The sequence below is a fragment of the Thamnophis sirtalis genome, unplaced genomic scaffold, assembly GCF_051295495.1.
Source record: "Thamnophis sirtalis isolate CommonGarterSnake01/CBP01778 unplaced genomic scaffold, rThaSir2_p1.2 scaffold_3, whole genome shotgun sequence".
Lineage (NCBI taxonomy): Eukaryota > Metazoa > Chordata > Lepidosauria > Squamata > Natricidae > Thamnophis > Thamnophis sirtalis.
Genome location: NW_028261383.1, coordinates 69,191,430 through 69,218,269, shown reverse-complemented (window position 1 = coordinate 69,218,269; position 26,840 = coordinate 69,191,430). Strand labels below are relative to the sequence as shown.

At 39.0% G+C, this 26,840-nt stretch overlaps 1 protein-coding gene across 1 annotated transcript in view; it reads right to left on the bottom strand.

The window, feature by feature from the left end:
• Nucleotides 1–24,167, bottom strand: part of PTPDC1 (protein tyrosine phosphatase domain containing 1) — a 53,728-nt gene extending 29,561 nt beyond the window's left edge. The window contains exon 1 of the mRNA XM_087709080.1: nt 24,039–24,167. The gene's annotated coding sequence lies outside the window, so the exon portion shown is untranslated. The remainder of the gene's footprint in view (nt 1–24,038) is intronic.
• Between the last annotated feature and the right edge of the window lie 2,673 nt (nt 24,168–26,840).

Here is a 26,840-nt window from a genome sequence, read left to right as displayed (position 1 = left end):
GAGTGAGCTGTGATATGATTGGTGTCTGTAAGCCCTGTGATTGGTATGCAGTGGCAACGCAGGTTTGCAACCACCTACCTATTGTGGTGGAAGTCACCCTGTTACCCAGGCCCCTATTTGGAAGGAAACAAACAGAGCTTCGGATTTCCTGACTGGCCTGGTTCTCCTGAGATAATCCTCAGGGCCCTCCTTATGCCCAGAGTGAGCCCCTTCTTTCCCCCCCGTCTGGACAGAAGTTGGGCAAATCAGTTCCTGGGTTTGATGGAAGCAGAAGCCCACCTTGGGATGAAGGGCGTAACCCCACTCTGTCTTAGTGGGGGAAGCAGAGACCCTCCCCGGTGGAGAGCTTGCAGTTCATATATCTGCCTGGCGGGGGGGATGGCCACCAGAAAGGCCACCGTGAGAATCAGTAACTTAAGGGAAGCTGTTCGTAAAGGCTCAGATGGAGCACCTATTGGAGCGTCCCCTACCCTGTGTAAGTCCCGGGAATGGTACTTGAACGCTGCGTGCGGTTTGGGGTTGGAAGCCCCCTTGAGGAATTGTCTGACCACAGGAAGGTGAGTCAAGCTCTGGTTCCTGCCACGCAGGACAACTGGCGAGAAGTCTGGGACCTGTCTCCTAATTGTGTTAGAAGCTAACCCTCTGTCCCGGCCTGCCTGGAAGAGGTCCAGAATCTGAGGCACTGAGGCCTGGCTAGGATTGTGCCCCAGGGAATTACACCATGAGGCAGAGGCCTGCCACATGGAGCCATATATACGCTCTGTGGAAGGTGTGCGGGCAGTCTGGATAGTCTGCATCACCCTGGAGGGGGGGGGAGGGTCTTTCCCCAGGATGCTCCGTTCCAAGAGCTAAGCGGTCAGCTGGAGCCATTGACGGTCTGGGTGCTCCAGCGACCCCTGGTTAAGGGATATTCCCTCCAGGGGGAATCTCCATGGCCTCTCCGTTGAAGGCGACTGGAGCTCTGCAACCACAGTCTCCGGGGCCAGAGAGGCGCCAAGAGAACCCCTTCTGCCCCCTCCCGAAGGGTTTCCCATATGACCCTGGGGATCAGGGGTAAGGGCGGAAGGCATACCGACAACCCCTGGTCCAGGGGCTTCGCAGATCGTCCGCCCCTTCTGCCCCCCCCATGTCTGGTACCTGGAGATGACCCTCAGGAGCTGAGCGTTGAGGGCGTGGCGGATAAGTCGATCTCCGGGTGTCCGAAGCACTCTGCCATTTCCTTGAAGATTGCTGGCTGCAACTTCCGCTCCAAACTGTCCCCTTGGTCCGGCTGAGCCAGTCGGCTCTGATGTATCCCACCCCTGCTATATGTTCTGCCCTCAGCGAAAGTTGTCTAAATTCATAGGCTATCTGAGGTGCTTCTGCGATCTCTCATAGTCGGGCATCCCATTCTGAGTTTGTGGTGGGTTCTGGCATGGGGACCAGCCTATCTGACCCTTTTTTTCCCCCGGCCATAAGGGTGCTATGATTCTATGGCTAGGATTAGCGCAGAGATATTCTGAATGTAAACACCGATGGAGTTTAATGGGCGGCCACTAGAGTGTGTGTAACGATGAAGAGAGGGAAGCTAAGGCTCACAATAAAGGCCTGCCACAAAGGTAAAATAATAATAATAACAAGAATCACAACAACAATAATAATAATAAAATAAAATACAAAAAGGGGGGCATCTTCCCGCCTGATAAAACCAAGAAAGATTAAGGAAACAATTGGTCCCTTGCTGGGAGAAAGTGGCCCGAAGGTGACAGGCAGCAGGGGTAGAGCCGAACTATTTAACTCGTGCTTGGCATCTGTCTTTAGCAGCAGGGATAAACTATCCAACCTATCAAAAACAGCACCCCAAATTCAGATTAGGGACCCAAGATGAGATAGGGAAGAAATGGTAGCCTGTCTATCTTAGGCAAGGTCCAATTCCCAGGACCGGGTTACACCCCAGGGATCTGAAGGAGCTGGCGGATGAGATCTCCAAACAACTGAAACTATATCTGTCAGAGCTCCTGGAGTACCGGAGAACCACTATAGAATTGCTGATGTGATTCCCCCCCTTCAGAAAGTGAGAAAACCGGCTCGAGAGCCCAAAGCCAACATGGGTTTGTCAAAAACAGATCATACTAGACTAGCCATAATGAATGTTGTGTTTTATAGTTAATTTTTTATTCACGTTTCTTTTATGTCTTGTTTTGCACTCCCTTCCCCCATTGTTGTAAGCCGCCCTGAGTCCCCTCAGGGAAAAGGGCGGCCTATAAATGTTCAATAAATCTAAATCTACAAATCTTCTTAGATTACGGTGACAACCCTAGTGGACCATAGGAATGCCATTGATATAGTTAACTTGGACTTCAGCAAGTCCTGATAAGGTAGACCATAACCTACTACTAGATAAAGTAGAAGACTGAGGATTAGACCTAGTCACACCAGGTGCCTTGGTAACTGGTGCACACACCTGTACTCCTCAATGGGACTGCCTCTTCATGGAGGGAAGAGTGCAGTGAGTCCCCCAAGGCTCAGTGTTGAGCCCAGTACTCTTCAACATCTTCATCAGTGATTTGAATGAGGGTGTTAGGTGTGTAAGCTAACATTTGGGATAGCAAAATAAATGCCATGATAGTAGTACTGTTTCTTTAAGAACTGCTGTTATCTCAAGCGGTCATGAGAAGGAGCCAGAATGACTGTTAGCTCTCTGTTTGTTAAATGCTGATGGGGGGGGTCATCAGGTTAGCAGGTGACCCCAAGCTGGCAGGAATAGCCAACACTTCAGAATACAGGCTAAAGATACAGAAGGATCTTGGTACCCTTGAACATTGGGCACTACCTAGGGAAATGGGATTCAAAGAGGTAAGGTTCTACCTTTAGGCAACGAAGGTGAAGTGCACAGGTACAGAATACCTTGCTCCACAGTAGTAACTGTGAAGGGGATCTTGGAGTCCTGGTGGACCACCCTTTAATATGAGCCAGCGGTGTGCCATAGCTGCCAGAAAACCCAACACAGTTTTTGGCTGCATAAACAGAGGGAGGTGCCTCTGCCTGCCTCCTCTGAGCTGCTGGGGGCAGCCATCTTGGACCATGTGGTTTCAAGATGGCCCCGGCTCCAAATTCAAACGGCTCCTCCTTGCTGGAGCGCATGGAAATGGCTTTTGCCTTTGCAGGCTTGCCATGGCTGCAGCTCTCTCCCCTGCCTCCCAGGCAGCTCTTCCTAAGCCTTTCCGGCTCTCACCTTGTCGGCTGCCAGCACAGGTGTTCCAGGGTATTTTAGCCAGCTTCGTGGCTCAACCCGAGGGGAGCAGAGGAGCGCTTCTGCTCCTGATTAGCCTCTGCATCAAGGGCTGCTTCTAGGAAGCATATTGCCCTCTCCTCCTGCCTGCCCGGCAATTGTCCTCCCTGAGTGACTCCGTCTCACTCAGTGGCCAGGGCAGCGTGCCGCCCCAGGGGACTTGTGGCAGTCCAGTCCTTGCAGGAGGAGGCTGTGTTCGATGAAGGGAGGCAGGATTCGCCGGATCCAAGTTTATTTTCCTTACTCCTTTGTAAATTACTGGAGTTACTGAGTAGTGCAACTTTTCCTTGAGGAGATGAGTCAGAAGAATGGGTAGTCCTGCTGGCCAGGGGGCGTTACCCAAAGAGCTTATCTGACTCATCCAATCATGAGAGGACAAAGTCAACACCCATCCTGGATACTCCTCCCCCCTCACTATGGAGAAATTACTTGTTGTGAATCATTGTTTCCTTCTAAAACCCCTTACAATATAGGGCTTTGTGGTCAGGATAGCGCATCTGGTTCTGTTCTTTCTGTCAGGTCTCGTCCAGAAGGTGAATCTGGGCAACAAGTGTTCAGCTCCAGGGTTGCTAGTTCATAATTTTATTCCCTGTTACTTAAAGGATGAAAGGAGATGCTCAGTAAGATAATCTATTTGGGACAGCAATGCTTCTAATATGCAGATTAAGTTCAGCAATAATGATATCTTCACCTAATTTCAAGAAACAGAATCTTTAACACTGGAGTCAACTTTGTGGATAAAAGTGAATATGACAAAATGAATCCAGAAAGGCTGTTGCTATTTAAGTTCTTTAAGCCAGTAAAAGGACTTATCTTTTAGAGGAGGATTTGATATACTCTAGAAGGAATCATGACCACCTAAAAGAGCCAGTTTTGAGCTGAAAGATCCAACTTTATTACTCAATGTTCTAGCAGCAGGAAGGATATGCCCAACTATGATACTTCACTGTTCCAATTATGATACTTCCCGAGTCATTCTGATCTAGAAAATTAACTTTGCTTTCATGATTTAAATATACGTACGTATGCATGCCTTTATTATTTAAATGTGTATCATTTCAATGTATTTAGAGCACAATACTAGCTACACCACATTAGACATGAGACTAACCATAAAGAATCTGCAGAAGCTTCATCTGACTTTAAAAATACAAAAAAGCTGATCAAGAATACAGTCTTCAACTTATCACTCAATTAGGGTTTGCAGTGCCCCACAGTCACCATGAATTATGATGGTTTACTTTCGGTTTCCAACCAAAATTAGTCCATAACAAACAATGTATGGTTTGTTGTTGCTAAGTTATTCACTTAATGACTGCCATGGAAAATATTTTAAGATTGAGACCATCATGACTTGTGACCACCATGCTCAATTATGGCTATAATTTGAGAACTATCTGAACTTTCCTCATTGTTGTTGGGGTTTTTTTTGACAAGTAGTTTCTCTAGCTATGTTCAAGATGCTGATCTCTACTTTCAACCCTAGTTTAGTAGTTTAAAGTCTTCCCATCTAAGGAGATCATCTATCTTGTGTTAAATGTGATCATTAAGGCCAGCAGAAGACATCTGTTTTTAAGGCATTCCCATTCACAGAAGCCTACCTCTCAGACAAGCAGGGAAGGTTTTTTTTCCTTGTACCTCTTGTTAGTATGAAACACTCCTTCAGAGACAGAGTGCTCCTGTCAACATTTTTAAAAGGAATTGCAATACATATAGACTTTTATACTGTAACAGAATATTGTCCACTGTTTCAGCACAACTAAGTCTTTCAATGGATAGTTAGGACTGCAGAAAAAAAAGTGTAACCAGCCTGCCTTCCATTGAGTAGTTTTATATTGAATGAGCCAAAAGAAGGCTGAGAAAATATCTACAGGCCCCTCACATCTTGGATATAAACTGTTTCAACCTCTCACCCGGGGACACTGCTATATGGCATAGCATGCCAGAACAACTAGACACAAAGATAGTTTTTTCCCTCATGCCATCACTCTGATGAACATCTTAGTATTGTCTCATGTCTAAGAATAGTTATCTATGTAGTATGGATCAGTGTTGGGTTCTGACCAGTACGTCCCGGTACGGGCGTACCAATGCCTGCTGGGAGCACCGCCAGCCTGTGTTCCTTATCTGTATTTGACCCAACCGGGCCATTTGCGCATGCAGCGTACGGTGCCTGTGGCATGCCACGCCGAGCAGCTGGAGCATCGCGGCCCCATCGCAGCATACCGGTAGCAACGGGATCTGGAACCCACCACTGGTATGGATGTATAACCATTATTCTTCTCATCTTTTCTACTTCCTTCCCCTATTGATATGTTATATTACCTTGTTTGTATGAACACTTGTTTCTATGTACATAGTTTGTATGCACACTGATTATATTACTCTGTTGTTTATGCACTGGAGACAAATTCCTTGTGTGTACAATCCCATTTGGCCAATAAAGTAGTTTAAAGTATTCTAACTAACTATTTCAAGTGTTTCACAGCTTTAATATCTTTAATAGTTATTGTTTTACATGTATTTAATTTGTTGTATATTGCTTTGACTATATATTTCTGCGAAGGCAGAACAACAAAACCTTGATTTGACAGGTTAACACTTAATAAACTTTTATATTCCGGAGCAGATTTCTGGTGGACATCTCACCAACATAATGAATACATCTCACACAATCAAAGTAGTCCATGCTGTCAAATTTAAGCTCATTTTAAAACAGAAGTGGTGATAAATGATGTCACCAAAATTTGAGGTAATTCTCTGCAATGATGTACTTTAATGGGCAGTTGGAAGAAATCAACAACCCCAGTAGTCCATTAAAGATTTCACCATACATCAAATATTATTAATTAATAATAAACATAGTATTATGAAAAAAGTACAGGAATATTGTTACTCCATCATTTAATTAATTTAATCCCAGTTAATCCCAGTACCTATTCTATAGACTTATATGAATTCTTCTCCTGTAAAGGATTATATTTAGAATCATAGTATTAATGTATAAAAAGATTTGCAAATTATAGCTTGCTATCCACCTACTGTACTATTCTATAGATATTTTATTATAATGCTTCTATCTTTAGTAAGACTGAATAATGGGATATATTCAGTGGTATAATTTGTTTGTAATAACTGTTTTGTTTTGTCTCAAAAAAACCTATGATGTTAATATTATGGGCATCACTTTAACAGATTTTTTTTTACTTATTTTCAGTATCCAGTACTATATTCCTTGCATTATTCTTTCATTTGTTATTTTGATTTTTCTAAACACTAGGTTTGGCTTTATTGGCCAGACAATCATTAACAGATTTAACATACCTAAGTAAATGTACAGTTCTCCAATAGTATTTAGGAGGTTTGGGGGGGGGGGATTCTTGCAGAGCCTAAATCATCAAGAATTTTAATTTCAGTTCTTTGTTAAACATACTTCCTTTTTTATCCTCATCTATTTAAGAAAAATCAGTTCTATTCTTTTTAACAAAGTGAATTACAAATATGACATAACTCAGAATGGTTCAGTAGCTGTTTATGAATTGCTCCAGTCATAAGCAATTGACAAGCTTTTTAAAAATCAAGATAAAATACTGGGTCCACTATGAATCAGAATTATGCATTAACTGAAATAGGCTTACATATCCTAATTCAACAGAACTTAGTGTAAAAACCTAGTTCAAATGTTCAAAGATGTTGGTGGACCACATAGAATAAACAGGCCGCGTTCTCTTCATCCCTTTCCTAGACTTAGAATATTGCAAGATATCCCAGTGGTGGGTTCAGGATCCCATTCCAACCGGTACAGTTGAAACGGGCCCGGTGCCATCCACATGGATGCGCGCAGCACGCGCATGTGTCTTAGCGCCTCCGCAACGCTCGTTGCCCAGTGGAGCATTGCACAGGTGCTGTATGCGCCATGCACGGAAGCGCAGAAGCCTTAAAACACCAGTAAGGACCTCGGACGGGGGGGTGGGCCCTCCGGAGCACTGTACCAGAATGGTATCCAGTGCTCCGGGCTGGCTCCGCTACTCTTGTACCAGGGCGTATTGCCTGCAACCCACCACTGACCTATGCAAATGAAGAGTGTGTGTATTTTTCATTGTTTATCATTGTTTACAAGGTCAATAAGGGCAGGTAACCAAATAGTAACAACAAAGAACAAGTACAGAACACTCCTGCTTCACTATAATAAGTGGCTCTTGGCAGATACCCATTGATACCTGATACTGAACCGGTCATGAAAGATCTCACACTTTTCCAGACTGGCTTAGTCCAGATTGCAAAAACAAAGATATAATCAAGAAAGTTTTACTGCAGATCAATTCAGTAGGATGCAGTAGCTGAAGCTTCCTTTTAATAATCAATGGTATTACTTCTCTGGCATAAGGAAAGAGAGTCAGTGTGTATATGTATACTAAAAATCCAAAATAATACAAGAAAGAAAAAAAAGATTTCAGGATTAACAGGTGCTTATTAAGAGCTTATATGATACTTATAAAAGAGGATTACATTACATTTTATTATGGTGTCAACATATAAACCCTTATGGTTTTAATACTGAAGCTTGACATGTGGCTAACATTAAAAAAAGTACTTACAAATAATTGTAACATTCAAAATAGGACATAAGGAATGTTAAGTATAGGGAAAAAATTACTGTGCTTTTTTAACAATATATTTTTAAGCAGTATATTGGTTTTGAATCTCTCTCTCTCCCTCCCTCTCTCTCTCTCTCTCTCTCTCTCTCTCTCTCTCTCTTTCTGCATGCACCCACAAAATGAAGAATGGATAATTAAGAAACTACAAAGGAATTACAGAGGTAGTTCTATGACAGGTTTTTTTTCTCTCTTTAAATTCTGCATGCCACCTAATGTCAAGGCTTGAATTTTAAAGGAACAAAGAGAAAAGGAACATGATTCAGTTACATACTGAATACAAGTAATAACTGAGGGTGCAGATTAAAAACAGTGAATAATCAATGGGGTTGTCATGAATTTTTGTCAATGGTAATGGGGGATAATTAACAATAGTCAATTAGAGAGGGAAGATTAGCCATTCAGAAATGCTTTGATTTTGCTAGTTCAACTCTCAAGACATTTTTTACATCCATGGTAAAACTCAAAAGCTTTCAATTTTAACTTTTAAATAAATGCTTGTGCTTTCTCCTACTGAAATCAAGTTAAAATCTGATCCTGAATTGAATTAGCTGTCACCTATGTTAACTTTATAACAGGAATGATATATCTCTTCTCAGGAATGCTCACAACTTTGTTCCCAACTTGATTTTGGGAAAGGACGTTATCAGAAGAAAAAAAGCACTAGATATTCAATACAGATTTAAATGGAATAAATATTTTAAAGTGTAAAAATATGTTACATAAAGAGTAATATATTGCTCAGTATACCATATTAAATGAATCAATAATACAGCAAAATTATTCCACAATCTTATCTGAGTTCATCAAGGAATGAAAACATAGCCAACTTCAACTTCCCAACCAAAGAAAATAAAAGGAACTACGGCAGTTCATAGCCATATAATTATTAAAAAAAGGAAGCAAGATTTTACATTATTGGTGTATTTTTTATTTGTGCATTATTGTGTATTTTTATATTGTTTTATATTGCGTGCCACTCAGTTGCTTTAGAGATGACAAGTATCTAAATCTAATAAAATACCTAAAATAAATAAAGCTGTTTTTTCTTTTTGGATAGATGATTTTATGTTGCTCTGGGAAGATTTTCTATGGATGGACCTTTTCAGAAAATATTTTGCATTTAGGTATCTGACAGTCACTTGAAAAGCATCACAGTCTAACAAAATATATAGTACTTCCAAGGACATTCACAGAATGAATCCTTAAGTTGTGATCCATAGAAAAAACAGGTGATGATAAATCTACAATAGTAGCATCTAATATATAACAAGTGGGAAATTATACAGTACTCCAATTAGTTCTTGAAATGAATTTAGAACCGTCACTACTTAATGCTGCACCAAAGGTCATTGAATAATGGTATAAAGCAACCTCTTAAGGAATTATTTAATAAGATTCAAACGGAAGGTAAGGTACCCCCATCTTGGAAGACAGTTTTTATATCCCTGATACCTAAAGAAGACCAAGATATTACTCAACCCAAAAATTATAGACCTATCTCATTACTTAATGTAGATTATAAAATCTTTACTAAAATACTAGCAAATAGGTTAATGTTGGTTATTCAACAATTGATCCACAGTGATCAAACAGGCTTTATTCAAGGGAGACAAATGAGAAGTAACGTAAGATTAATTATTAATGCACTAGAATATTTGGGAAAGAACAATCAAATTCCTGCCGCGTTCATATTTCTGGATGCTGAGAAAGCCTTTGATCGAGTTAATTGGCAATTCCTGTTGAAAACACTGCAAAAAATGCAAATAGGAGAAAGTTTCTTACAATCAATCAAAGCAATATATCAACAGCAAACGGCTCAAATTATAGTCAATGGAAGTTTAACAGACTGTTTTCAAATTGGAAAAGGTACAAGACAGGGTTGTCCCTTGTCTCCATTACTGTTTATTATAACTTTGGAAATACTGCTGAACAAAATACGAGGCTTGGAGGGTCTAAAGGGAATTAGGATTAGGCAGCAAGAGTACAGGGTACGTGCTTTTGCGGATGACTTGGTTATATTAGATCAACTGCAGGAATCTAGTATGATCTTAATGAATACGATTAACCAATATGGTCAAGTGTCTGGCTTTAAAGTAAATCTAGGGAAAACAAAAATACTAGCTATAAATATGAATACTAAACAAAAGGAAGAACTAGGAGGAATGATAGGATGTGAAACAGTTAAGAAGGTCAAATACTTGGGAGTTAATATTTCAACCTCAAATGGGAAATTATATAAGTATAATTATGAACCATTTTGGCATAGTATACAGACAGAGATGAAAAAATGGGATAAGTTGCAGTTATCTTTGTTGGGAAGAATAGCAACAGTGAAAATGAATATCTTACCTAAATTTTTATTTCTTTTCCAAATGCTACCTCTACTTAAAAAAGATGCGAACCTGCTAGAATGGCAGAAGGGTATTAATAAATTTGTATGGGCAGGAAAGAAGCCGAGAGTAAAGCTAAAAATAATGCAAGATGTGCATGAGAGGGGAGGTTTGAAATTACCCAACCTAAAATTATATTATGATGCAGTAGTATTATCTGTAATTAGTGATTGGATTGACTTAACTAATGATAGGATACTTAATATCGAGGGACATGATTTGGTATATGGCTGGCATGCTTATCTGTTATACAACAAAAAAGTGGATAAAAACTTTAAAAGTCATATTTTAAGGAATGCTTTGCTGCGGGTTTGGAAAAAATATCAATACAAATTAAATGACAAGATACCCATGTGGGCAATTCCTAGACATGCAATAGAAAATATGAACATAGCACAAAAACAGGATATAATTACTTACAGCTTCTTATCCTAGAAAGGGGTGTATTACAACTAAAATCCTTAGATGTATTAAAAGAGGAAAAGGTAATTCAAACTTGGTTCCAGTATGGACAGCTACAGGCCAGGTGGAAAACAGATCAAAAAAACTGGTTTCATGCAAGTCGAGGATAATTTATTTAAACAAATAAGAGATCAAAGTTTAATGCATATAAAGAGGATATACAATGTTTTAGTACAGATGGATTCTGAAACAGAACTAGTTAAAGATTGTATGATAAAGTGGGCTCAAAATATTGAAGAACCAATAATGTTGGATACATGGGAAAGAATTTGGGTAAGAAATGTAAAATTTACACAAGCCCAAAACCTGAGAGAAAATTTTTACATGATGTTCTATAGATGGCATTTAGATCCTAAAAAGTTGGCTTCTATGTATCCGAATTTACAACCCAAATGTTGGAGATGTGGTTTTCTCGATGCTACATATTTTCACATATGGTGGACTTGCCAAAAGGTTAAGGCATTTTGGATAAAAATATGGTGGATTATGCAAAATGTTCTTAAAAAAAGGATAAAGTTTACTCCTCCTGTTATTTTTGTTAGGTATAATTACTGACTGTACAGCGGTAGAGATTAACTTGATTCTGCACTTAATAATGGCAGCAAGACTGTTGGTGGCGCAATACTGGAAGAAGGAAGACTTGCCTACAATTCAAGAATGGACATTGAAAGTCACAAATTTAGCCGAGATGGCTAAAATATCTGCATATCTTAAGGACCACTCAAATGAGAGATATAAACGAGACTGGAAAAAATGTATTGATTATATACAAAATAAATACGGGACTAAGAAATTCCAGATAGCTTATGCTTAAGATCAGGAATGATTTAAATTGTTTAAAGTTAGCTTAGCAAGGAGGAGCTAAGTTCAATGTAAAGATGTTATTAATTTCTTATTCTTTTTTCCAATATATTTTAGACTGTTTGTTAAAAATCTATACCGTGTATGGGTTCTGGGAAACCAGGGGGGTGGGGAGGTTGGGGGGGAGGTTGGGGGGGAGGGATATATATTAGGTTTGATGAGACGCGTTAGATTTTAATGTAATTTGACCCCACATGTATACTGTTTTTTTTTCTTATATTTTCATTGCTATTATTATTACTATTTTTTTCTTTTTCTTTTTCAAAACTAGGATATCTTAAGCATATTGACATGTAGCGGAAATACACCAAGGAGAGGAGGAGTGGGAAACAGAAGGGAGAAGAAAGATAGGAAGAGAAGGATAGGAGAGAGGGTAAGGGGGGAAGATGAGAAGGATAAGGAGGAGTGGATTGTAGAGAGAGTAGTAGTAGAAAGGGAGGGGAAGTAGAGTAGAAAAGGATGATGGAGGGAAGATAGAAAGTTGGACGGTGGTAGAAGAAAGAGGTATATGGAGAGCAGAAGAGCTATAATGGGTTTCTATTTTTCTGAGCATTGTTGACAAGAGGAACTGATGTAATTATTATTTAATACCATATGATACGGGCTATGCATAGTATACATGTGAGTGTGTGTTACGAAAATGAAAATGGAAATAAAAATATTCATTAAAAAAATAATGGTATAAAGCAGAGATGGGTTCCTGCTGGTTCTAACTGGTTCGGTAGAAGAGGTTTGTCAATCTACCGTACCGGTTAGAAAAAATTCCACCCAGAAGTAACGCCTGCCCGGCCCTGTTGCTCACTCGCCCCACCCATTCCGTTGCAGCTGGCTCGCTCCACCACCCGTCCATACTAAACTAGCCCAGCCCTCCACTCACTGTCCAGCCAATCAGAGAGCGGGCTGGAGTTGACCCCCTCTAACACCCGTTTGATAGCGCTGCACCAACAGCCAACATCCCAAGCAGCTGGCGCATCACGCTTGCTGATCGGGTTCTCCCTTTGCTTCGCCTTCCAGAAGCTTGCTGCTTCCCTCAGGTAAGCAACTAAGTGCGAGGGGGAGTGGTGGTGGTGGGAGGCTGGCGTATGTCAGTTCACAGCTTTCGAGAAGGAAGGCCTTCAATTATTGTGTGTGAAATACTTTTAACTGGTTTTATTTTAAATTATTGTGTGTGGAATATTTTAAAATGGATTTATTTTAAATTATTGCGTGTGGAATACTTTAAAATGGATTTATTTTAAATTATTGTGTATGGAATATTTTTAAATGGTTTTTAAGGATTTTTTTATTATTTATAGAATATCTTTAAAAATATTTTTAGGGAATTTTTATTTATCTATTGTTGATAGAATATGTTTATTACAAGAAATGTTATTCCTTTTTGCAAATGTTTTATTTGTGATGCAATATGTTGCTTTTAAGTGTGCAGGTTTTTATTGAACATTTATAGGCCGCCCTTTTCCCTGAGGGGACTCAGGGCGGCTTACAATCACAAAGGAAAGGGAGTGTAGGACAGTGCAAAAAGAAATGTGAACAAAAATAAATTAAACAATAAAACTCAACATTCACTCAACATTCGGGAGGGGCGAAAATAGGCTTAGCCCCAGACCTGACGGGCTAGCCAGTTCTTGAGGGCTGTGCAGAAGGCCTGGACGGTGGTGAGGGTACGAATCTCCACGGGGAGATTGTTCCATAGTGTCGGAGCCGCAACAGAGAAGGCTCTCCTCCGGGTAGTCGCCAGTCGGCACTGACTGGCGGATGGAATACGGAGGAGGCCAACTCTATGTGATCTGATGGGACGCAGGGAGGTAATTGGCAGAAGGCGGTCTCTCAAATAGCCAGATCCACTACCATGGAGCGCTTTATAGGTGGTGAGTAGGACCTTGAAGTGCACCCGGAGATCGACAGGTAGCCAGTGCAGCTCGCGGAGGATCGGTGTTATGTGGGCGAACCGTGGTGCGCCCACGATCACTCGCGCGGCCGCATTCTGGACTAGCTGAAGTCTCCGGATGCTCTTCAAGGGCAGCCCCATGTAGAGCACATTACAGTATTCCAGCCTGGAGATCACAAGGGCTCGAGTGACTGTTGTGAGGGCCTCCCGATTCAGGTAGGGCCGCAACTGGCGCACCAGGCGAACCTGGGCAAATGCCCCCCTGGTCACAGCTGAGAGATGGTGGTCAAAAGTCAGCTGTGGGTCCAGAAGGACTCCCAAGTTGCGGGCCCTTCCTGAGGGGTGTAAGTTTTGTCCCCCCAGCCTGAGTGATGGTATGTTGGTCAAATTTTTGGGAGGAAAACACAACAGCCACTCGGTCTTGTCTGGGTTGAGTATCAGCTTGTTTGCTCTCATCCAGTCTTTAACGGCCTCGAGACCCCGGTTCATCACGTCTACCGCTTCATTGAGTTGGCACGGGGCGGACAGATACAACTGTGTATCGTCCGCATATTGGTGATATTTTATCCCGTGCCTTCGGATGATCTCGCCCAGCGGTTTCATGTAAATGTTAAATAGTAGGGGGGATAGGACCGACCCCTGCGGCACCCCATAAGTTAGGGGCCTCAGGGACGATCTCTGCCCCCCCCACCAACACCGACTTGGTGCATAGTTTATGTGTCTCAAGGTGGGTGCTTTTCTATGGGCAGGCCAGGTTGGTGCAAGGCAGCTTTGCCAGATTTTGTGTGTTTCTGTGTGATACCTGGTTGTTTAGGTAATTGTGGTTCCTGGTTCTGTGAGCTTCCTAGCACTGTCCTTTATAATTTCACACAATGCCTTGATAGTTTTTATTCCAGTGGCTTTGTCTTTCCTGTCCTTAGGGTTAGGGAAAAAACTGGTTTCATCTGCAGTCTTTTGGGGGAAAATTGTTATTTTTTGGTGTTTCCTGGCACTGTCGTAGTTTGTGTGTGTGGGTGTGTAATGTCCCGCAGTTATCTACACATTAATAATGATCAAGTACTAATAATATTTCCTTATACATCTTAGTGACCTTCCCTTACATAATTGGTGTTTTCTTTCATACTTTTAGATTTCTAATTTCTGTTTCTGTTAGTTGATAAAATTGATAAAACAAATCTCACGTGAAAAAGTATTCAAAGCCTTCTTGATTTTAATTGTCAATTTATTCATTCCTGCACATTGTAATATTTATTCATTTTCATATCTTTGTTATTCCGCTGTTGTGCAAACATGATTCCAGCAGCTGTTAACATGTGTAAAATTAAATATGTATTGTATTCCCTTTGAAATGCCCAACTAAATATTACTGGTTTTAAATCCATATCTTGCTTTACTATTGCTTCTAACCACGACACCACTAACTCTTGAATAGCTACTTGGTCTGTCCTAAATACTTAACCTAGTTCATATATTCCTGTTTTTTGAACTGAGAAATAAATTTCAGAAAAAGAAATCTGTATTGCTCTGTGAATCTACCTATGATATTAGTTCTTGATCTAACTTCTTAGATGAAAAACTATATATTTCCTGTTTGTTGGGGAACATCCTTCCTGAAAAGACTGTACATTGTTGGGTGAAAACAGAGGTCCCTTCTGTTACCTTTAATGTAGTCCTCAGCTTACAACCACAATCAAGTCCAATATTGTTTTATTTCTTCTGTAGTTCGTATTATTTAACAGGCTTAAGAGACAACAGAGTATGACTGTCATCTTTCCTATGTAAGTAGCTGTTTTATTGCTTTGTGTGCTTGTTTCATCCTTAATATAGTAGTGCAAGCAATTAAAGTCTTCCTTTCTGTATCTCTTTGTGCAAGCCATTCATTGGAGCAAGGTGGTCAGTGGGTGACTTCAACACACAAAAGGACAGTAATCTTCCTTTTCTATTATTTTGTGTGCTGGTTTCATCCTAATGTGCATGCAATGAAAGAATTCATTTCTGTGTCTCTTCTTTGTGCAGGCCATTCACTGGAGTCAGTGATATTGAAGACTGGCAAGGACAGTCATCTTCCTTCTGTAAGTAGCTCTTTTATTGTTTTGTGTATTTATTTTAATCTTATTTAAGTAGTAAGTACACAAAATAATACATTTCCTTTTTTATATCTTTTTGTAAATCATCCCTTGGGGCAAAGAATTCAGTGACATCATCTTGGTCACTCCCACCCAGTCACATGACTGCCAAGCCACACCCATCTGGTCACATGGCCAGCAAGCCACTCCCACCCAGTCACATGGCCGGCAAGCCACTCCCACCCAGCCACATGGATGGCAAGCCACTCCCACAAAGCAGGCCACACCTACAGAAGAGGTTCCCAAAAAATTTGAAACCCCCCACTGGTATAAAGTGGCATTTGAACTTGAAGTGTTGGTAACCGCCATTACTTCAAACCTGAGTCACTGTATTCCAGGCAGAAATTTTGATATAGAGAAGTAGCAGAGAAAACTACAGCATCCAGTACTCTAATGTATGCATTAAAGTCCACAGATTTACACTATGCATGTTGGTATATGGAAAGTACGTATCTTTGGAAAAATAACAATTCTTTCTTCTAAGATGCCAGATGAACCCAGAACAATATTTTAAAATAACATAAGTATAAAGTATTCCAACATCCAAGACCCTTTCCTTACTAAAAGGCATTCTTTATCTGTTTTAATCATAGATTTTACTTATTCATTAAACTTTATGATACACTGTCATCATGGCTTACAATATATCAAAAAGTATAAAGTTGTATTATTCAGCATTTGGAAATGGCTTACAATTAAAAACAAAAATATTAATTAGCAATATATAATCAAATTGCCAGAATACTATCATATCCTAGCACAGGCATGTCTAATGTCCGGCCCGAAGGCCAATTGCAGCCTGTTTTCAAATTTCGAGTGGCCCGCAGCCTCTTCTCCCTACCAGCTCAGCCTGTCACTTATCCCCGCTGGCTGATTAACCACACATTAATGTTAATGATTCAAAGAATGTCAGGCTGAATGGTCGGCCCCACAAATTTTCACCTCACCAAATCTGGCCCTCCTTGCAAAAAGTTTGGACACCCCTGCCGTAGCATAACAATGTTCAGAAATTTTGCAGTAAGCTGAACACATTTTAATCTAAAAATGAACATTAAAAACCATAATGGAATATTAATGAATTGTACATAAAAATTGCTTCACAAAATAAAAATTTCACTTTTTTCAATTTTATTAGAATTACCAGTTTGTATATGGATTCAATAACTACACCTATATTTTCTTTTATAACTTGCCTATTTTTCAACAAATTGAGTAGTTCTTTTATATCTGAACTTTTCATAAATCCTAATTTTACACAGAATTTTGCACTCTATCCTTACTTCAAATGAATTTTAAGAAGCAGTGCACAATAATTTCACGTTGCCTCACTTACCTGTAACCCAGGAAAAAGAACTAGTAATGGTGGACTCTTCCATTACTCTCAGTTCTGCTTAATCATAAAAACTAAACCATGATAGAGGATCTGCTTGCACCATAAGGTTACTAAAGGAGCAGTGCAGTTTTTGCTGTGCTTAATTGGATTTATAAAGGTAATCTTGGAAGAGTCATTAACAGCTTAGTTTCTTGTGCTGTGCTGCATAGTAAGTAAAAAATACAATACTAATATTTATCTAGATTGAAACTGCATTCAATTTTATTTTCTGTTCTTCTGTTTCTTCTCATTTTATTGTATTACATGTTATTTTGCATGTATTCTGTTCATTATACATTAAACCTTGAAAATGTCAAGTTTTGAGATAAAAGAAAAACATAGCTAACAAATAAAAAGAGAATAACCCAAGATTCTTATATTAATATCACTTTTAAAGAAAAGTCATAATGCAACATTTTTACTATTTTGAAATCCAATTGATTTTAAATTGTCGGGGTTAATAAGATTATATTAATTATAAATATATAATAAGAATACCTTTATAAAAAAATAATTTTATTGCTTTAAACAACAGAAAATGAAAAAATTAATCACAAAGTTAACTATAATGCAAATACACATAAAACTATGCATAAAAACTGCTTTCAAACTTAAAAAATGCAACAAAAAGGAGAAAAATATAAAGTGTCATAGCCATTAACAGTTACCATCCTGTGTGTGTGTGTGTGTGTGTGTGTATGTGTATGTCTGTATTTATATAATGTAAATATTATTCAAGTACGTATATATTCATTTCTAATATAATTTATAAAAATATCATTCATTTTTAACTTATATTTTGTATGACTTTATGACTGCCTATCTAGATCCAGATTTACAATACAATCCACTGTTTCTATTCAGTTCAATAGACTGAATGAAAGTGCATTCAATTTATTTCTGCTATATTAACATTCTTTCTGAAATGTTCATTATTTAGAAAGAAAAAACAAATGTAAGGGAGCATGAAAGTAGTAACTCCAACATACTCTTTTCTTGTCTGACAAAATATAACCTAAATATCTTAATCTAGTTATAGTAAATATAGTAACTGAAATGAATAAAAGGATAAAATAAATGCAGCTGCCAAAACCTGATAAATACCATATTTTTCGGACTATAAGATGCACCAACATTTTAAACAGGTTTTTTTTAAAGGGGGGGGTGTATGCCCTCCCCAGCCCCCAGGGAGCACTCTGAAGATCTCCCAAACCCTCTGCATGCCCAGTTGTTTTATGAAAAATGGGACATACAGAGTTTGAGAGGCCTGCAAAGTGCTCCTGGGGGCTGGGGGGGCAAAAACAGGACCGTTTTTTGCAAAAAAAAAAAAGGGGGGGATGTGCAGAGGCTTTGGGAGGCTTGTAGAGTATTCCTGGGGGCTGGGGAGTGAAAAAACAAGCAAAAAATGGCCTGTTTTTTTTTTGCAAAAACAGTCCCATTTCTTGCAAAAAACGGGGTGTGCAAAGAGTTTGGAAGGCCAGCAGAGTGCTCCTGGGGGCTGAGGAAGGCAAAAACACCCCCGTTTTTGTGAAAAATGGGCCTGTTTTCAATCATTTTCCCTCCCTGGCCCCCAGGAGCACTTTGCAGGCCACCCAAACCCTCTGCATATCCATTTTTGCGAAAAACGGAATGCTCAGGGCAGGGTTTCAGGAGGCTAAAAATGCTATATTCAGTGTATAACCCAGATTTTCACCTTCTTTTGGAGAGGGGGGGAAGATGCGTTTTAAACTATGAAAAATACAGTAATTTTGGACACTGTATCATAACTCAACCCCTCCCCCTGTAAATTGCATGTAGAGCAGTCTATAAGCTAAAATGAAATTATATTTTAGCAACAAATGTGCTTGTTCTAATGATTGTTCTTTTTACATTACTGACAATGTATGAGTCACTGTATTCATTATGATATAATTCCACTAGAGTATGGTAATTTAAATTCACAAAAATTTAGAGAGAAGTATCTATTCTAATTATGCAAACATTAAGTTTCTAGAGGCAGCTATTGCATGTATGGGGCCTAATTCTGCAATCTAATTAAGTCTAAAAATATTCTATCAACTAACAATTTGTCTCTGACTATTAGGCAAAAACTCTTGAGTTTCTAATAAAGGTATGGCTTTGGCTCATTGTAGTGAGCACATTTAAAAGTGCAAAACATCCTTCTACTTTTCCTAAACTACATTTAAAAAATGTAAAACAGAAAAAGCATAAAATCTTGGCTCTGATCACATATATGAACATCTCTCCATCCATTCTTCATTATCTTTCTCACTGTTACTTTTGACCTGTCAAAAAAAGTTAAATGTGGCCTTTGGCCACTAAAAGGTTTCCAACCCTTGCTTTTATTTTAGTGTCATTTTCTTTGTTACTAATACCAGAGCAGAATAATTAACAGGATAAAAGGTAGTAGTAATAGTAGTACAGTAATGTCAAACCACTTCAATATTGTTGCCAAGGAAACAGCGTGGATGACTCTCTCTATATTTCAGGATCTGAGCTTGAATTGCGGGATTATCTTTTTTACCTCTTCAATAGATATTTTTGCATAAGAACAATACGAATGCAATAGCTGGTTCTATTCACAGACACTCTATGTAAGTATGAATTGGGTAAGGAAGAGATACAGTACAATCTTATCTTCACTTAAAATAAAATGTCATTTTCTATTCATTCAGTTTCTATTCATTCAGGTTTTTATTCATTCTCAAGTAGATTGAATGTGTATCGATATCTCAGATCATCACTGCATGATCTGCAGCAGAAGATGGCTTGTCTCTCAGGGATTCAAGGACCAGTAAGGGGGGAATGCCATTCACACAAGGCAAAATCAAATAATTATTAGTAACAATTAGCACATTATTACTTGATGTACACTAAAAAATGGGCTTTAATTACTATTCCGATATCCAAACACTGTATCTTTCTTTTTAATGTATGAATAGGCATGTTTAAAAGATATCATAAGACATCAGTGGAGGTTCTCAAGAAAAGATTGAACAACCATTTGTCAGGGATGGAATAAGGACTCATGCCTAGGGCAAAGCAGGAGTCCTTATTCCATCCCTGACAAATTAGAAGGTATCCAAGGTTGCTTCTAGTCCTATGATTCTATTGTTCTGGAAATAAGTAAATATTAATAGGTACTCTACCACAAGGGAGAAAATATCCATGAATTCAGCCACAAAGCATGCAAAGTATTGCAAAAACATCCCATTTTACTGATTTGGAACAATATCATGCAAATAAGTTATTTAAAAAGTGACTTATGAGTTGTTGCTCTTGAAGACAGTCCAGATACTTCTGTTAGTACAAAACGCCGGGACAATACAGATACTCTTCGGTTAACTATGGTAACTGGGGCCAGCATTTCCATTGCAAAGCAATATGGTTGCAAAGCCAGATATCACCTGAGTACATTGCTTAGTGACAATAGCAGCAGTTTCCATTGCTGTTTTTAAACAAGGGTTGCTAAGTGAGACTGTCCTCCCAACTCCTTCTGGTTTTCAACAATAAAAGTCAGTGGAGAAGTTAGCAGGAAATTGCAAGTCCCAGATGACTGGTAAGTGGGCAGGTAAGTGGCTGCTCCCAGGTGGTGAATGGTGCACAAGGAGCCATTGATCAGTGGCATCAGTGTGATAGGGCTTGGGATGGCACTGCCAAGTGTTGGAAACTTACCAGAGTTGTGGGAAGCTAGCAGGAAAGTTCACAAACAGTGAATACCTACTATGGAACAATGCAATTGTCATAAATGCAAACCAGTTACAAAGGTTCCACCACAAAATCGCGGAGGACAAAATCGCGCTCGACGAAAGCGCGCATTTGACGTCATCACAGCGCGACGAAAACATCGCGCTGTGATCGAAAAATGTAAAAATAAAGCTAAAACCTTCCCCTAACCCCCCCAAACCTAACCCTAAACCTAACCCTAAACCTAACCCTAACCCTTAACCTAACCCTAAATCTAACCCTAAACCTAACCGTTAACGTAACGAAAAACCTAACGCTAACCCTTAACCTAACGCTAAACCTAACGCTAGCGCTCTAAACCTGACCCTAACCCTTAACCTAACCCTAACCCTTAACCTAACCCTTACCTTTATGTGAATCGGCTTGCTTTAATTTTAATTTTATTTCAATTTTTAATTTTTTTCGTCGCGCTGTGATGACGTCACATGCGCGCTTTCGTCGAGCGCGATTTTGTCCTCCGCGCTTTTGACGGGTCACGGTTACAAAGTGTTCAAATAACAATCACATGACTAGAGGAATGCTGTGACAGCCATTATTTCAATAATAATAAGTAAATAAGTAAAACTCACTGAGCACCATTGTAATTCAACCAGATGCTGAACAAGTGGTTGTTACCTGCAATACTAACTGGAGCTCAGCATTTCAGACACAAATATAACGAAGTGCTTCAGAACAGACAGGTGTGCAAACATACTACCTTTCTGCAGTTCCTTAAAGCAGCTGCATCTATTCACAGGATCACATGGTCATCCACAGCAGGACAATATCAGAAAAAATGAACTTGCTTTAAAAGGAAGCAGATTGAAGTTGCATGAATGTCTCTGTGTATTCTGAAGCAGCTTTCTTCTTTTGAATCAGAAGCAGTCAACACTTGGTATTAACTGAAAATGTCCAAGCATATGGTGCTGCTACTCTGCTATCTTTACTAATTTCTGATTTGCTTCCGCCGTCAATTGAAAGTGCTATTTTTAAGAATAAAGCATTCATGGAACTACAATTTTTGCAGTGTTATTACATACTCACATTTGGCAAATGACTGCTCAAAGTGGGCATAGTACCATCCTCGAAAAATGCAATGTCATTCATAGAAAGTTTTTGACAGTTCTTAATTTGCTGGATTCTGATATCCGATAAGGATTTTAAAATTCTATTTAGTCTCCCCCACCGGCACCTTATTATGCTTATTTTAGATCAGTTTTAGATTTTTGGAGATTAAGCACTGCACTATTTACTTTTGCACATTACATTTTTCTGCTACTTTTAATGCTGAAATGTATTGTTTTAATCATTTTTAACATGTCTAACTCTGAAACTTATGGTAACTGAAAAAAAGATGCTTATGTATAATATTGCCTGAATAATCAATGTGTTTTGTATTAACCATAACGGAACAGAACAGTAATAATTTTTAAATAACACAGGCTAGATGCCAACATGGGAAAATTAACTACATAGAGAAATAAGCTGCAATTCTGGCCACTTTGTTTATAATGTGCTTCTGAATTAAGTTGTGCATTCTTTACAGATAATAGTAAAGCAGGAATACTTAAATATTGCCTCATTTGTTTATATATTCTCTTGTTATCTAACACATACAATTACCACAAGAGAGTTACCGTTGAGAAAAATAAGATGAAAATATTGCTTCAAAAGCAATTGAAAATGCTTGGTTTAATTGTATATACTATCCTGAGACCAATTACCCCACAGGTTTGGCACCCAGTTTTTATAGGCAACAATGCAAAGCTGCTAAAACAAATGTTCTCTCTAATAAACTAAGCATCAACAGCACAAAAGAAAAAAAATTTTTTTCTGTCATCAGTATGCTATCTAGTCTATCACCTTTTATTATTAGTTAATGCAGAAAATGGTAATATGTGTAAAATAATATTAAAAATGAAGAATTCAAGGGCAGTTTTTATAAATGTAGTATACATACACCCTGTAATTTGAATCAGTTTTAATAAACTCCAAAAAATTGGTAATATAAACAATAATGCCATCCCAAATTCACCAAACCTCACAAATAAAAATATTTATGTATAAAATAGATCAGATACTTAAGTGCAAAGTAAGGATGAAACATTTTATTATGAAATAATGACAAACCACATCATTGAAGAAATACACTCCTATCTCAAGACAAATATAATTCCTTGAATTTTACAATATTTTAATACTGCTTAATTCCACCAATGGGATTATGCAAGTACCAAATGAATTAGATGAATTTCGATATTTGCACTCAAGGCTTTTTTTAATGAGGTAGAACAGGGGCATAAGGAAGTAAATTACTCGAAGTAAAATGTAGTATTAAAAAAAGGATGGATCAATCTTTTTATTTTAGGCAGTAAAAAACTTAAGAATAGTTTCATTACTATTTATTTTCTTACACGGTCAGATTTTCTGAGCCACTAAATGAAAGGGAGAAATTAAATCTTATATTGCACAGGAAAAATTTGGAAAAAAGTTCCGTGAACATTCTGGTCAGTTCTGGCCTCTTAGATTTTTTTTAAAAAAATTAATATATAAATGAAATTTTCAAAAAATAACATGTGATTGGTTCAGCACCATTATTTTTTAACTTACCAATGTGAATATAAAATGGATGTTTATCTCACATAAAAGTCAATAATGGGACTTTAGAATACTTAATGTTGGAAAAATAAATACCAAAGTTATGGTATTTCTGCAAGAGGAAATATAATATTACTGTCTGGAAACAGCCAAAAGCAAATTGTAAAAAAAAAAAAACTGTACAATTGGGATGTTTAGTATTAAATGCTTTGAAATGAGTAAAAAACATCTGAACACAGATTTCCAGCAGTTCAAATGAAGCTAATAGCTATTAAGCACTGAGGGGTATCTTTATTTATATGTATATATTATGTATATATTTATATGTATATAATATGTTTATATTTACACACACACACACACACACACACACACACCTGTTTGCTTCTATTGGAGTAGCAGGAAATGAAGAAGACAATATAGAATGCTCAAGTGTTGAGAAGATGAGCACTTAAGACATCTTGTAAAAAAAAAAAAACAATGAGGAGGAGGAGGACCAATTCGAGAGCTGGCCCAGAGGCAGGGCCTACTATGGAATATCGGGGGGCGGGGGGTGAAGAGAAGCCACAGGGCCCTAGCAAACCCCAGCACCGAGGGGGCTGAGCCTCGGTTGAAAACCAGCTGCGAGATGCGAGCCGCCGCCGAGGAAGCCAGACACGCGATACCGAACTCACCGGCGAACCCACCTGATCAGGGCCGGCGCCCGGAGAACCCCATCCGGCGCTCCTGCACCTCCTCCCGGCGCCGGCCCAGGCCGGCATTGGAGAAGGCCCGCAGGAGGGGAGGAGATGGGCAGCCGCGGCGAAGGAAAGGCACCGGCGGCTGGGGAAGGGAAGGAGCTGCCAGCGCGCCTGCGTGGCGCGGGAGGCCGCCTTTGCGGGCCTGGTCTTGTGGCGGGAAATGCGAAAACCTTCACTGAGATGCTCTTCCAAGGACCTGGACTGTCTTATGCTGCACGAAGTCACGGCTGTTAGCCTTTCCGTTTTGGGTGTAGAGTAGACTGAACGCTCCTTTATATTCAACCTTTGCAGTGAAAAATTTCCAGTTGAAGGCTAGGACTTAGCATCTAAATATTTGTCCTCCCTCATCCGCACTGCCCCTTTTGCCCTCATTGCCTTATTACCTGATAACCAGCCCTTCTGAAGACCACCAGCTACTAGGACTTTGGGGAAGGAGGATGCCTTCCAGTCAGTGCTGACTTCTTTCAACCACCTGGACAAGTCCCTGAAGTTATCTTAGCAAAATTTCAGAAGTAGTTTGCTTTTACGGTCTTCCTAGGTTGAGAAAGAATAGCTGGCCCAAGGTCACCTTAGGCAACTTGTGCCTAAAATGGAACCTGAACTCACAATCTCCTGGTTTCTAGCCTGGTGCCTTAATCACTGTACTAAGCTGACTGTCTTAAGAGGATTGAGAGATGTCATCACAACCAGAAGATGCAGATCATGCATTGCTATTTTACTAGTTGCCCCTTTCTAGCACATCATAAATGTACCATAGGAGCATTTTTTTTGCTCTGCCATGACTCTCTAATGGTGTCTTCATTTCATTCCCAGTCCATGAAGGAGATAAATTCATTCCTATTCCAATATCACTCAAAGATATAAATCCAGTTAGACTTTGACACCTATTGCTATGGAAGGAAATCTAGTGATTTCATTGCTATGGAAGGAAATCTAGTGATTTCAAACAGTACAATAATAGAAGCAAGAGGACAGACCTGGGGAAACGTGTGGAAAGAGTGAAGCGGTTTTCAAAGTGGTGAAACAGTGTTTCTCAAACTTTTAGAAAAGTTATTTTTATTTTTAATCTCACATACCGTTACAGGTATACATTCACATAGTTATAATTCTTATTTATGTTTATCACTTTTGCATATTTGTTTTTCCATATAGAAAGTTAAAATATACTTTCTGGGTTGCTTTGTTTACCATCCCATACACCTATTTTGTGTTATCACCACCCTGCTTTTCCTTTCTTTTCTCTGTCCCTCCCTTCTCTATTTTCTTCCTTCCTCCTCTCCTTTCTCTTCCATTCTTCTCTTGCCTCTCCCCTACTCCTCTCTTCTTCCCTTCCCTCCTCTCCCTCCTCTTTCTATCCCTTCCAGTCTTCCTCTCCTTTCCTCTTTCTTTCCTTTCCTCTCTTCTCTCTTCTTTTCCTTTTCTGTTGTTGTGGTATCTCTTTTTATCTCTCAATTGGTGTATTTTCGGGATGATACTCCCGCAAGCCCGGATATAATTTTATACTAATCATATCCCGTTCTCTTTTCTTCACTATCATATCCTACCTAGTTTTTTATCTATGTCTCATTCTTGAACATATACTTATATATTGATTTTTTTCTATTCCCCCCCCCCTTTTTCATTTAATAGTGTGTCATCTGGGTTCTATATCTCCAGTGTTTTTCAAACTTGACAATCTGGATATGTGTGGACTTGCCACCATGCAACATGGAAGTTGAAATTCACACACTGAGAAACCATGGTCTCTAGAGATTTGCATGAGAGAGATGGTAATCTTTTCACACAGATTAAATCCCAGTAATCAATGAGTGATGTATTTTGAGTGTTGGGTGCAGGTAAGAGCTGCTATCCTTCAGTGTCATTTGAATTTGCTGAAAACATATTGTTGAAGACTGTGAGAAACAGTTTGCTCTAGCAAGTCTGGTTAAGAACATTAGTAAGTTGCATTTGCATTGCACAAGAAAATAAGCTGGGTCCAGCCAAGAGCAGAAAAGGAACTGCTGGTGCTCCACAGATCGTAGGAATGAGGCATAAACAGTTTCTTCCCACCATGGCCAGAAGCAAACATCTACTGGAGGTTGGATGCATTCTTTCCACCCAAATAAAAACAAAAACAAAGAAAAGGCCTCTTAAAACTATGTTCAGTCCATCTTTTCTTTATGACACTTTTAATCTGTTATTTTCTCTTCGTGGATTATAAACCCAAGATCAAAGTTTTGGATTGTTTTAAGTTGCCTTGGAAAATATTTCAATAAAAATGTAAGTTAAAACATTTAACAATGAATTTCTTGCATTTTCTGCAAGTTCTTTGTACTGATAAAAGCACTATTTAAGACCACGCAGAAAAGCATTCAATATTTTCAACAGACTAAAGCAAGGGAAACATTTTCCCCCGTTTTCCATTCCAGGAGGCCTCTATTTTTGTTCATGGTAGAAAAACAATTAGGACAAAAGAGTGGATGCATGATCCATTCATCATTATACTAGTCTTTCTGGATTTCTGAGTTCAACAGAAAATGTAGAATTCTGAATTACTCCATTGTTGCAGTGCAATGCTAATCTGCAGAAGACATCAGAATAGAACAGTGCTTTCTTTATCACTTGCAAGTGTTTCTGAATACCAACAATTCTGGGCCTAGCCACATATACTAACAAAATATTATATAGTATTCTAATAAGACCCAAGCATGGATGATAAGGAAGAATGCATTTTATTGAAAAATCTAGGTTGAGAAGGATGACCCAAAT